General features: G+C 42.8%; 1 protein-coding gene and 1 long non-coding RNA gene across 6 annotated transcripts in view; one reads left to right on the plus strand and one right to left on the minus strand.

Moving 5' to 3' along the window:
- MTSS1 (MTSS I-BAR domain containing 1) overlaps positions 1–12,156 on the minus strand; it is a 151,527-nt gene that overhangs the window by 98,378 nt on the left and 40,993 nt on the right. The gene's annotated exons all lie outside the window — the stretch shown is intronic.
- On the plus strand, positions 2,906–6,047 carry LOC134363988 (uncharacterized). The gene is made up of 3 exons (XR_010021795.1): positions 2,906–3,244; positions 4,439–4,509; positions 5,002–6,047. It is a non-coding gene; the product is annotated as an uncharacterized LOC134363988 (long non-coding RNA).

Genomic DNA, 12,156 nt, shown 5'->3' on the forward strand with positions numbered 1-12,156 from the left:
GAGTCTCAGAAATCAAAAAGCTACTAATTTAAATACAAATATAAGTATGAGCTCAGCAAATATGATACACTTAGAACTCATCATTTGAGAAACATGACTAAAAGCAAGGAAGTGGGCTTATAATTCAAAACACCATTTGCATTGCACCCTAGGGCTTACCAAGAGCTTTCACTACATCTCATTTGGATGTTTATATTGGGAGCAGTGAAGTCGGAGTTTGAGGACAAGCAATAAAAAGAACTTCTAGCTCTTAATTACTAAGAAACCAATTCATCTCATCTCCAAAGTTATTAAAGACGAAAACTCCAGAGACTGTAGATGAAAGGAGGTGGTTTTAGGACTCTTCTCCACTGAAGACTTCAAATCACCTCTAAAGTGGCTCGGGATGTGGACCCCAGGAGTGCCAAAAGGCCAAGTCACCAAAGAAAACATATAGCTGTCATATTGAAATACAAAACACAGGCATCCTTACTTTTCCATTGTGATTGTTCAGGTGAAGCCATCCAGATCACGGCTGGGATCTTCTGGAACATTTCCTTTTCCTTTTTATTTTCCGAAGAGCCTCTACATCCCACTGCCAATAAACTTATGGGGTCTGGGTAACCACCACCTTTCTAAATTGGCCTCCCCCCTGCCATGTTAGCCTAGGCCCCTTAAATACTTCTCTGCCCACAACACTTCTGTGTGGAGTACACTAACATTTATAAAGCAAATGTATTTCACAGGGCCTAGTTTCCAAAGCCCTGTAGTTTCAGGTTTAGCCTAACCTTTTAAAATTACACATAGAGATGTTAAGTTTTCAAAAGACAGGACTTTCCCCAGGCTAAAGTCTCTGTTGAAGATATAGAATTGTTACACAGCAAAGTTGCTGGCTCTCAAGAACAGATGCCCTTGAGAACAGGTTAATCTACTGATTGATATGTTTAAAAAGTTGCTTTATTGTTATGTAAAAATACTGAGGAAACTGCTGTAGGAAAACACAGTATTTGCTAAGAACAAGTTTTGTTGGTGGATCAACTTAACCTTTTGCAAGTTGCATTATGGAATGTCACTTTTTTATTTCATTGATGTTACCAGCTTCTACTGTTAAACTATACTTAGCCATAACCCCACCTATGTTCCTTTTCTGTAACTTTCTGGCCTGGAGAATAAATACTGAGACAGAACCCCAGTTCAGTGTTAATTTCCCAAAGGAGGAATGCCTCTCTCTTGAGGGTTCCAGGAAGTTAGCCCCTTTGGGGTGTCTCACTGCTCAGAAGAGAGGGGCTTTGAGTAATCGTTTTTGCATCTCTGTCACCGCATGTGAGGCAAAGCAACACTTCTGAACTCGAAACCCTCCACCAAATCCTCCTCCAGAATCAAATCCTCACCTGACCAGCATGACCTGCACCAACCTCCTTTCTCTCCTACTCTCCACTCCATAGATGGGCTCCTCACAGTCCCTCAGCAGTGCCATGCTGGGAGCTACAACTGGATGACGGGGTTCCTCTTGCCAGGCTGTTCTCCCTCCTTCTACCCAAACTCACCCAGCCCTCAGGGGCCAGAAAAATCACCTTTCTTTCACGAAGCCTTTCTTCCCTAGTCTTGCCCTCTCTGGCTGCCTTCTCTTCTAGAATTCCACAACACAGAGACCCCCAAAAGTTTCTATAAAGAAAAACAACTTTTCAGAAGATGGCCAAAATGGAGATAGAGTGTTCTGAGACAGTCCCATTCCCACTGGGTGGCTCAAACTTTGAAGGATTCATGACAATAACAAATATTTCTAGATGTCTCAGGTGCAAGTTTGAGAATAGTGGCTGTAGATACCTGACTCTATCTAGACCGCAGCTCCCGCAGGACAAAAACCAGACATCTCTCATATAACTCCCAAGTGTTAATTACAAACACAACATCCTACCTCAAGAAATATATGCCATGACCAACATCCATTTCTTTTATAAAAATAACTTAGGAAGCAAAGGTTGAGACTCTTCATTTGTAAATACATCACAATTAATACTATTTGCCGAGGACAACAATAAGACAAAAGCTCAATTTCTGCTATATTCAGTGACCATACAGGAAAATTCCCAAGCAATGCAACACACACTAGGGGTGCAGGTCTCCACACATAGTAGGTACTACACCCATACTACATCCTCAGAGATGTCAACTGGAATACGTGCTTCATAAGTCTCTCAAGGAACACTCATTAAGGATGTCATTTTTTCCCCAGCATGTGTGAAGTTGTAAGATCTATCTAGACTATAAGGGGTACAAAGATAGTATTAACAAGTTAATATTATTTTTGCCCACTTAAAAATATGCAGAAGGAAGAAGATCGTAATGTGGCCTTTCATATATTGTCCAGGAAAGAGCCCCAAGATGACTTCCACTTCCTCTCCTCTCTGATTAAACCCCAAGAACCAAATCCACGCACTTGGCTAGGGACCAAGCAGGGAGGATTTCCTTCAAGGTCGCCCCAAGCTTGCAGATGAAGTTCCTGAACATTCTACACTGGATGGTACGTTATGTTAATAAAATGAGCTGTGTTTGGAAGTGGCACTGAAATACAGAATGACAGCACAAGAGAGATGAAAGAAGGAAAGCCACATAACATTAAATCACAGGCTGAAGAGACCACACACGTTTTCACAGCGAATGGTCCCCTGGAAGAAAACCACTCTTACGAGTGCTGCACATGAAGGAGAGCTGGTCACAAGCACACGTGTGACCCCAGAGTGGTACCAAGGGAACCGAGCACAGGCCATGATTCTGAAATCCTGTATGAAAGTCCCCAAGGGAGATGAAAGAGAGAGGGCTGCTCTCAGATACTCCACCCTGGGCTATTTTAAGCGCTGACTTCATTCTTGTTTGTTCTAAAGCGGCACAGATGGGCTGCATCAATCTACGTTACTACAGGAAGAGAAAGCCCCAGATTCCAAGTGGCACAGTGCTCTTGTCTGGGTTAGGGCATCGTGAAGCTGGCAGGGTGGCGTGTCAAGCAGAGGAAAGTACTCTTTATTTATTTATTTATTTATTTTCCTTTCTTTTTTTAAGCTTACGGGTATTTGCAAACAGGGCCACGTTTTCATGGAACCAACTATCAGATCTACATGGAAAAATGGCATAAGGAGAGCTGCTGAAAAAGCAGTGAAGTCTTTTTGGTTTTGACAGTGCCACCCAACTGTGAAACCTGTTCCCGTCGCTCCAGACACATGCAGAGAGGAAAAGGTCAACGCTCCAAGCTGGAACACGGTTTCAGGTAGACTGGGGGCCCTGCACTTTGTCTTATTAGGCATGCCCACCTCTGAGGGCACGAGGCTCTTCTCTGAACCAACCAGACTGTCTGAGGGGCAGGCATACAATACACTGCATTCATGAAACCTCTTCCAGGCATTGCACAGTCTTATTAAAAACTCCCAATAATCCTATGAGGAAAGTACTCTCATCATTCCTATTATTTCTGTTTTAAAAGAGAGAAAGCCAGCTCAGACAGGAGAGAAAATAACCAGGCTGATATTACAGAGCTGGGAAGATTCAGCATGAACTAACCCTCCACTCCATGGCAGGTACTGGCAGGCAGCTTTGTGACATTTCTTTAGAGGGGAAAATTTGAAGCTTCTAGAAGAATATTGCTCCTTCGCTAGTCTATCCACTGTGTAGCCTCCCCTTTCACCCTGCCAGCAAACACCGTGTGGAAATAATGAATGAAGATGTATGGAAAACAGGAAAACCCAGGAGTCAATCCTACAATGGTCACTTCCTAATGACTTGACCTTAAGCAAGTTCCATCACCTCTGCGTCCTGCTCGGGTCCCCCATGTGTGAAGGTCTGTTTGGTTCTCTATTACAGGGCTGGAGACCAAACACATCAGGGATGACAAACCCTGGCAACACAGCGGGTGTACCATATATGGTGGCATCAATGCAGGTTATGTGTATATATATTTTTTAACTGAAGTGAAACATAAAATTAACCATTTTTAAGTGAATAATTCACTGGCATTTAGTACATTCATGTTTTGCAACAGCCACCTCTAAATAGCTCCAAAACATTTGCACTGACCCAAAATAAAGCCCTGTTCCCATTTCGCAGTCAGTCCCTTTTCTCCTCTCCCACCATCCCCTAGCAACCATGAATCTGCTTTCTATCTCCACGGATTTGCCTAATCTGAATGTTCCATGTAAATGGAATCATACAATATGAGAACTTTTGTGTCTGACTTTCAGACCCACAATGTTTTTCGTTTATTTTGGCGGTTGGCCGGTACTGGGATCCCAATCCTTGACCTTGGTGTTATCAACACTACGCTCTAACCAACTGATCTATCCAGCCGGCCGACCCATGATGTTTTTGAAACTCATCCAAGTTGTACCATGTTTCAGTACTTCATTTCTCTTTATGGTTGGATACTATTCTATTATGTACATACCAATTTGTTTATCTGCTCCTCCAGTGATGGACGGTTGGGTTGTTTCCAGCTTTTGACTGCTGTGAACAGTGTTGCTGTGAACATTCATGTAGCAGGTTATATCTTTTAAAGCACTTTTATGTTTGATACTAACAAGTATGTGGGTGACTTTGGTTATATGAATGATATTTGTGGTGTGGTGTCACCCTCATTAATTCATCACACTCTAATCTGCTGCCCCTACCCTCTACTCCCTGCCTTTTTAAATAAGAAAAATGGCAAAGAACTCCCAAGGCTAAGTCAGGCACATGACAAGTTTGTGAAAAAAGGAATAAAAAGGTGTTCATTAATGATTTGATTTTTTTTAAATTAATCAAAATGAGATTGTGTAACAGGACTGGCACAAAACTGGACAACATTCCTAACATGCATGAAAAACGTAAAGGCTGTATTAAAGATTAAATTCATGAAAAAGTAAAGATACTGCACGAGAGTGGGGAGTGAAATGATACAGGAGAGAATAAAAGCAAAGCTCCTCATCTCTGGTTCATTCCTTCTTTGCTATCTAAATCAGTGACCTTAGACTACTCTGACCTTTCTTTGTACAGACCATTTCCAAGCCGACTGTCCGAAGACTTTCATCTCAAAACCTCCCGTGGGCAAACGTGAACACAAGGCAACTTGGCAGGCCTTCTGCTGCGCTTCTAAACTCTGGGCAAATGGAAGAAACATGCTTAAATCTAAACTTCAGCAGTGAAAAGGCTAATAGTGTCATCTTTGATATTGTCACTGTTGGGCTTCCAGACCAATCCTCATCAAAACAGAGACCCAACTCGGTGTTGAGTCTTAAGCTGTCAAGGAAAAAATCTTGGTTCCCTTGAATTCTTTTTTAATCAAACGTTTTGGGCTTCAGATTCAGTATAAAGCAAACCTGATCACAATAGGCTCCTCGAGGGGGCAAACAGCAATCTCATCTCAGAACACAGGCCTGCCAGACGAGGTCCCAGTGCATCAGCCAACCACAGAGCACAAAACCCATGCTGATTAAAAAGAACTTGGCATAAGGCACAGTGTCATGTCAAGTACTCTTCACTGTATACATAATACAGTCAGTCAGATGAACACCCTCATACTGTGTTCCCTGTAAGATGCAAAGAAAATAAAAATGACGATTCCAAATTGTACAGGTCCTTGGGGTGGAACACAGAAAGGCAGAGTGTGATAAGCATAAATTCCCCTGCTGAACAATAGCAAGCCTTCCTTCTCACGGTCTGCATTACCACCCATAGTTAATTTTTTTTTTCTTTTGTTTTCTCCAATCAAGACTCTCAATTCAGGATATACAAATGGGGGTGGGGGAGGGACTTCTCTAAGAAGGATTCATTTCGAACATTTAAGTTTCACCAAAGACAGGGAAAAGGTAAGAGGAAAACATATTTTCCACCTCTTCTTCCATCCCCACCCCCCTCCTTCCAAGGTACTTTGTTCTAACTCGGATCAGGAAAATTTTTCAGGAAAAAGTCATTTAATAAATTTAGTGGGCCTGCTATATAAGTATTATATCAACTATGCCAATGCAGCACAAACGTAGCCACAGAAAAAGCCCTAACTAATGAGCTGTGTTCCAATAAAACTTTATGGACACACTCTTAAATTGAATTTCATGTAATTTTTATATGTTACAAAATATTATTATTTTTTTCTTCCAACTATTTAAAAACCATTCTTGGCTCGTGGGCCAGGAGAAGGCTGGATTTGGCATACAGGCTGCAGTTTGCTTGTCCCTGCTTTATATTATAGATGCCAACTTTTTAGGATCCAGTGTATCTGGTTTTTTTCTTTATTTATAAGTGAGAGAGGTTTAAAGGTTTGCATAAACCAGAGAAGAACCAGGCAAGGACAACATTACAACAGTGTATTTCAGAAAGAAAGCAACTACCTCTGTTACATGAATCCCAAGAAAGTTTAAAGACTCCTTAATTGCCTCTTGGCAGAGGACCACAAAGTTTAAAATGTGCCTGCTTATCACTTAAAAGTTAAATTTCATTCCGTTCTCTTGGAATAGAAATATCAGAATAGTTATTTATATTTTCTGAATCAGATCAGTACTAGATGCCTCTTGTGTGTTCAGTATTGGTCATACGGACAGATATAAAGGACATCAAAATATATCTTTTCCCACAAAGGTTTTGATCCCCAAGAGCTTTCAGTGTTCCAGCTTCAGTAGGGAGGTGACAGATTGGGGCTGAGCCCTCCCAAACCATGATCTCAGTTGATCCCCCTTTGATCCATGGAATGCATTTTAGAAATGATTTTAGCTAGCGGTTAGTAAACATATTTATGGCAAGGAAGTTAGCATGGTCTCACAGGAACAATTCCATACTTTAAAATCCTGGTTCTGCCATTGAGCTCTGTGACCCAGAGAAAACTAGTTAATCTCTCCAAATCCTCTATCCGGTAAGAACAGACATAAAAACATCTTTCTCAAGTAACCCCAAACTTTTGGTGCAGGGCCTGGAAGTCACTAATTCATACTCTCATTTGACAAAATTTAATTGGTCCCTACAATATACTGGGCTCCAGGAACACAAAGAGGAGTAAGGTGGACCCAGTCCCCACCATCGCGGAATTTACAGACCAACTCACTGGCTTTTTTAAAATTAAAAACATACAAAGATGCCTAACCCACTCCTTAAATTATAAAACTCCTATCCTCCTTTACTTTCTGTACTCCTAATTCCACTTCGACCTGTAAATCTGGGGCAGCACTGGTTCTGGAATCTCACAGACCCAGCTCAACACACAACGTCTGCCACGTACTTGCCACTTCTGCTACAGAGTGTGAATTCGGGAGACCCTTGGCATTTGAAGACTTAAACTCTCGTGATTGACACTATTCATAAAAAATTCTTTAGTCCATGGCAAGTGTTAATTTATGGTTTTGCCAAGGCAGGGTATGAAATCCCATATGAGGCAAGGTTGGTTTGGGAGGGCAAGTCCTTCAGCAAGTGCCTGCATCTCAACTCAGGTTTGCTCTTTTCATTTAACAAAAGGTTAATCCTCACAACTCTTCTGATAGGTAATTACGACCATCCATGCCGAACACGTGCATACCGCTTCCTAGCATCTGAGAATTCACAAGGGTCTTGGCTGGTCACCCTTCACTGCTCAGGGTCTAAGCAGTGATTCCTGAAGCTGGCTACACTTAAACTCAACTTGGAAGCTTTAAAGAATACTGATGCCCAAGTCCCACCTTAGATAAGTTTAACAGACTATCTGTGAATGAAGCCCAAGTGTTAGGGCTTTTTAAAGGCTACAGGTACTAAGGTACATGCACCCTTCCATTCTGGACAATTAGCCCTATCAGGCCAAAATCCTTGCCTGAGCTGCTTCTCAAGCCCTTTCCAGAGCTGGTTGGGTCCTCTGACTGTGGGACATGCTCAAAGTGTGTTGGCTGAACCAAGGAACCAACTGGCATTTGGTCACAATGGAAAACCCAGTTGTGGTATAGAACCTGCAGTCTCATTCAACTCCTAATCTAGGCTCAGAATGAACTTTGGAGAATGCCAATGGAAGATTTACAGTTTACAGAATCTCAAAATTTCCCACACGTTGGCGACAAGGTCTAGGTGAAACAGCTTGGAAAGCTGCCTAACTCTTCAACGGGAGAAAATTCATACAACACATTGCTCAGGCTTTCACCGGGACTGAAACCCAATAGTCACTCTCAATAAAGGAATTATTCTCATGTACACACTAGTTTGGAATAAAATGTCCTCTAACAACTGCCAAGACATTCTTCAAACTTAGCCTTTGTTACCGTCTCCAGAACTTTTCTTTTAAATAATGGGGTTAGCGAAACAGTAAGTCAGGTTCTCCTGATCATTATTTATGTATTAAGCCCTTGGAAACATGCAGGGAAAACTAAGACTCACTACGGAATTTCAGTTTTCAATACATAAAGCACGAAATGCAGAACAGTCTCCTAAGATGGGTTTTTTATTTTTATTTTTTCATTGTACATGTTTATGGGTACCATTTGTCGTTTAAATACATGCATATATTATATAATGATCTAATCAGAATAGTTAGCCTATCTACCACCTAAACATTTATCATTTCTTTGTATTTATAACATTCATGATCCTCTTCTCTGGCTATCTTGAAATATACAATATTATTAGCTACCATCACCCTAGGGCACAGTCCTACAATGCAATTTTTAGATGGCAACTTCTTTATCACTGGATCAGACCACCACATCTGTAACATGGGGATTCTCCCGAGTAGGACAATTCGATCACAGGCTCGGGAATTGGACAGTAAGAGAGAGTACCAGGCAAGGCCAAGAGTCACACAGCTCAGGCAGGGAGGGAGTTCAGTTACCTGAACAGGGTCCTTAGCACTTCCAGACGTCACACCTCCTGGGGCCACTGCCAGCCAGCCGCTGCTGCCACTCTCAGCTAAAAGTGGCTAAGAAGGAAGCCAGCGGTGGCTGAGCCACAGTGGCGAGCACACTGGGAGGAGGCATCACTCCCAGGTAAAGGTGGAGAGGCTACAGGAAAAACAAAAGTCATCTATATGCCACAACTAGGGCACTCAGCTTCCAGGATCCAATATAACATTTCTATTTTATTAACAGTATACAGTAAACCCATTACACTAATAGTTTATTATTTTCTATTATATTCATCTCTTTGAAAGAACACCTAGGCCCTGACCACCAACTGACTCTTAGTAGAGAAACTCAGCAACCTATTACATGAGTCAGAGAACATTTGCTGGAGCCAGGTAGTGTTTCCATAGGTATGAATGAAGGGCACACCCCTGGGCAAAACAGGCAAGGCCTCCAGGAGCGCTCACACCCACCCGGCTGTCTTTAGGCCATTGCTACTCTGCACTTCTGTCACCACAGTCTCCATTCCTCAAGACCACAAAGACCCGCACGGCCAGAGTGGAGGTTTCTTTAGATCACAGGAAGGGAGCTCCTTAATCACATCTAAGCAAGTTAATAATCTGTTCAAGGACACCTGGGGATTAAGTGGTACAGCCCAGAGTAGAATGTTTCCCCCATGTGGAGTAGACTCCAACATCCTAGTGCTGCAAACAAAAAGGAGGATTATAGAGCTCAGCTTCCTCCTAAGAGGAAAGCTGGAAATTTTTGAAACCTTATACAAATGTGTCTATCGAGTCCAAAATAACACAGGGAATCTGTGACATTCTCAATGAAAATGTACCCATCCTAAATACGTTTCAAATTCTTTCAATGACAGAGATAACAGGACCAGTTTAGTTTAAATCAACACTCTCTCTCTCTCAGAGCTGCTTTCTATAAAGATTAATATTTCTATCTCAAGCACACAGCACAGGCATGGTGCATTCATATGAACTGATAAACAGTAGCTTTCTTTATTCATAACAGCTAACCTTTGAAGGCTACTAGGGAACAGGCACTGAACTGTGTGTGCTCTTTATACACGTCTCAAAGACTCTTCCCCACCATCTACATAGGTGCTATTATCACATCCAATTTACAGATGAGAAAACTGAGGTACACAGAAGTTAAAGCAACCAGCCAAAGGTCACACTGCAAAAAAAGAGCAGTCTGGGATTCAACCCAAATCCAAGATTCCTAAGCAGCACACTATGCAATTTCTTAACTCAACAACAGGGTATCGTTCGCACCAGAATAACTTTCCCTCTTTCCCATTTTATACTAAAATGGTTTGGGGGGTGGTGTTTAAGTGCAATGACAGCAGGGTAGGGACACTGCTTATCAACTTGTGTGCCCACCCACCCCCACACCCCCGTCTATTCGCTGAGCAGCAGCTCTCTGGGGGGTCACACTTTTGGCAAAGTGGCTGGAATCCAGAACTACCGTGGCTACCCTCAGAGGAGCAGCACAGAGACGGGACAGAGGACTCGTTCCAGGTCATTGAGCCTTTGGATTTGTGCCTCAGAGAACAGGGAGGCTCAGCCCTGTGCCTCAGTTCCTTCGGGGTAAGAAGACGGCAGGCGGGAGGCCAGAGAAGCCAGTGTGGCCCCTGTGAGGCAGGAGGAAGCCTGAAGTCAGGAGGCGGCAGCCCAGGACGCTGGGTAAAGAGCAAAGGGCCAAGGCTGGCTACCCGGGCCAGTGGCTAATCGCAAGGCCAGCTCAGGGCAGCCTCCTGAAATGGCAGTTCCTACTTCCAAGAAGGGGAACAAAGTGGGGAGGGGAAATGACCCGGTATAGACATTTTCCTCAGAGCACACATGAAAAGCACATGACTGCATACAGTAAAGCAAAACAGCATTTCAAGCCAATCTTATACTAAACACGATCGAAGAAAACAAGGGGTTTTCTGAAGCCAAAGCACATCCCTAGCAGCATTCCTGAAGAAAACAAAAATAGACGGGCTTTGGAATAGGGATAACCGTTTTGTCTTGCTTTTTTAACACTGACAAATGGCCAACTCAGCCCTTCCTTCTCCAACCTATGACCCCTTCAGACCATCTTGGTTCCCCCCTCCTGATATTTCCTAAAGTAGTGAATCAACAGTACATCGAACTGTCTGGCACCATTTTACTTCCATCTGATTTAAGCCTAATGTTTAACGTTACAGAAAAGAAAACAAAGTTTCTTACACACAATTGCATCTGGTTAAAAAGGAAGTGGCCAACAATTCAAAAAAATTTTTAAATGGAAGGAAAACAGTGACCCCAAAATCCTCATTCAAGGAACTGGGAGAGCAGAAACAAAGTCTTTCAACAGCCTGTATGTAGCACATTATCAAATACTACTTTTACATATACAGAGATATATATACATCTCTATATATATACACACACACACACACGCTCTGGGCCCTGGGCTCTAAACTCAGTAGGGAAATCCCAAGAGTGCTGACTCCTTGGACACGCTGGAAAGGAATTCAACAACACAGGTCCATCTGCACCCTAGAAAACCCCAGCTGGAGCCCAGAGGCAGACAGCACCTAGGAAGGAAGCATCCAGGCAGACAGAGATGAACACAGCCTTTCCAAAATGAAAGACCTAAGTGTCACATTTGTCAACCTCTCTGGCAGCAAATCCTACAGGACACAGGGCGACTGGGAACACCAGAAACTATCTCACTGAGATGGTCAACTGATGGCTGAGCAGACACACTCAGGCCTGAGGCCATATAGTAGTACAGTGGTTAAAAGCCTCAAGGCTCTGCATTCAGTGCCTCCTCCTCCAGTGGCAATAACAGAAGCCACTGCGTGGACTTTTGTGAGGCCATATGAGCCAGTGACTGCACACAGCGAGGGCTCGGCACGCAGAGGCTACTGACATCACTCCATCCCCACTGCCAAAACAAGAGCGAGCTACGGTTCCTCGGAGGGCAGAAAGATGACCTGGGCCTTAGTATTCTCCAGTACTAGTCATCTGAGCAAATGGACTTTTGTATCTGACGGCAGCAGAACATGATCATTTGGTTTGCAGCCACGGCCAAAACTTGGAGACCGCAAATGCATCACGAGAGCAGAAACAGCCACAGTAAAGCAAAAACCTTTCATTAAATATTTTCTAGACAAATGAACTGTAAACTACTTTGCATTCTTTTGAGCTTCTTATTTTTTAGTGTCTGATACCATGGTCATTAAAAACAATCTCTGAAAAGTCTTTGTTGAGCATCAGAATGAGACAGCTGTGTTACCGGCATGAGGAAACGTTTAATCTTGTCATTTTGCAAAAGGAATTCATATCCATAATTAATGATGCTTTTGTCCATGCCAGAAAGA

Source organism: Cynocephalus volans, chromosome 15 (genome assembly GCF_027409185.1).
Source record: "Cynocephalus volans isolate mCynVol1 chromosome 15, mCynVol1.pri, whole genome shotgun sequence".
NCBI classification, from domain to species: Eukaryota; Metazoa; Chordata; class Mammalia; order Dermoptera; family Cynocephalidae; genus Cynocephalus; species Cynocephalus volans.